The following is a 1,877-nucleotide window of genomic DNA, read 5'->3' on the forward strand; positions in this document are numbered from 1 at the left end:
CACTGTACATCCCTGCACACAATGCTGGTTAACACAACGACTCAACAGCAGATCCTCTTTGTTTTTACCGTCTATGAGCTGCTGTGTGAGTAATGCAGGAGGCTGAGAACTGTTCAGAGTGGAGGTAGAACAAAGTGATCCTGGAGAACTGGGACACAAACACACAAACACATGAGTTTTAGTGAAAAAGGAAAATACTCTGTTTTTTACTGGGACGCAGTTACACAACAACATTTTATTTTGAATTATATCTCATATTCCTGATTGGGGGCAGCACAGTGGTGCGGTGGTTGTCGCCTCACAGCACGAAGGTTCTGGGTTCGAACCTCAGTCGGGGCCTTTCTGTGTGGAGTCTGCATGTTCTCCGTGTCTGCTCGGGTCCTCTTCGGGCTCCCCGGCTTCCTCCCGTCGTCCAAAGACATGCATGTCAGGTTAATTGGTGATTCTATAAATTGCCGTTAGGTGTGAATGAGAGCGTGGATGGTGTTTGTTTCAGTCTCTATGAGTTGGTCCTGTGGTGGACTGGCCACCTGTCCACGGTGTGCTGTAACCCTGCCTCCGCCCAAAGTGAGCCTGTTCAGGATACAGCGGGTATAGATGGATATTTCTGATTGTTTATGATTAAACGTCTGCACTGAAACCAGAAACACCTTGGACTGTATGTAGTTTCATATGTTTTATTTGTTAATAGAAAAGACACGTATTCAAGTATCTGTAAAAGTGAAATGATTTTATCATCTCTAGTCCACTGCACTTCTTTTATGAACAACCCTCTCACAGAATAAGAAAATCATCCTTGTACCACCTTCTGTAAAATCACAATGAATTACCACCACCTTGCTTTTGTAAATGTTATATTTAGTTCGTAAAAGATCAAGTTGATTTTTTTTTTTTTTTTGTCCCACTTCTCACGAATGCCTGGGCCGTGACATCACAGCTTCCTCTTACAAATTGCAGTGCAGCTGCGCTGCTATAAATAAAATAGAAGCTCATCCCTCCCCATAAAGAGGCCGTGGTCCTCTGCAAACTAAGTTTCTGTTGCTATATTGGGAGCTCATGGGTCAGTGATGTGCAACATATTTATATTTAGTGCAAAGAGCAGCAGTCTGACTGTGGAGGAAGGAAAGAGAAATATGTATTGTTAGAAACAGAAAAATGAGCATAGACTTACAAAATATGGGAATCCTGTACCTGAGAACAGAATCTCTCAGGACATGTTTACATGTTTCATGTGTCTCATTCCACCCAGATTTAAAGAAAAGCCTCGAAGGAGAGCCCGAGCAGAGGAGGAGCTGGAGATGTGAACATGCTTCGCTGTTTTCCTGCTCCGTCTTTGACCCGTTGTGTCGGTGCTGGTTGTGTAATGAGAGGTTATTAGCAGCACACTGTATCAGGTTACTGTCAGCTCTACCTCCAAATAATGAAATGGTTCAGATGACACAAAACCTCTCAGCTTGTTTACAAGTCTGATTGTCTGACTGCCAACCGTTGGACTCGAATCAATCACAGAGTTGTCAGAAACGACTGCCAGAGCTGACAGTAAAAACAAAACAGGGTTTCTTTTAGCAAGAAGAGTCGTATTCAGACCTGTCACTGTTCATACACAACCAGCTGACCGCAGTCGTTATGTGTCATAGTCCGAATCATTTCCATTTTTCAACACGAACTCACTGCAGAGGAGGAGAGCCCGGGTAAATAACAGGGTCTAGCACTAGGACCCAGGGAGGAAGGCAGGACAGAGGTTATAGAAGGAGGCAGGAAGCTCACCTGGACCTCTTTCCTGTACACCTTTGTTTCAGGCCTGGAAGGTTTTTCATTTGTTCCCAATGTGCATATAGTGTGTAAAATGTTGTTGTAGTTTTCTTTTTTATGTTAAT

At 43.6% G+C, this 1,877-nt stretch overlaps 1 long non-coding RNA gene across 1 annotated transcript; it reads right to left on the minus strand.

Moving 5' to 3' along the window:
- Window positions 1–215: 215 nt before the first annotated feature.
- Window positions 216–1,674, minus strand: LOC138211430 (uncharacterized). The gene is made up of 3 exons (XR_011179337.1): window positions 1,588–1,674; window positions 1,192–1,352; window positions 216–1,110 (listed from the first exon to the last, which is right to left on the minus strand). It is a non-coding gene; the product is annotated as an uncharacterized lncRNA (long non-coding RNA).
- Window positions 1,675–1,877: the final 203 nt, after the last annotated feature.

Source organism: Embiotoca jacksoni, unplaced genomic scaffold (assembly GCF_022577435.1).
Source record: "Embiotoca jacksoni isolate LCO1_2020_lvr unplaced genomic scaffold, fEmbJac1.0.p SCAF_5, whole genome shotgun sequence".
Classification (NCBI taxonomy): Eukaryota; Metazoa; Chordata; class Actinopteri; family Embiotocidae; genus Embiotoca; species Embiotoca jacksoni.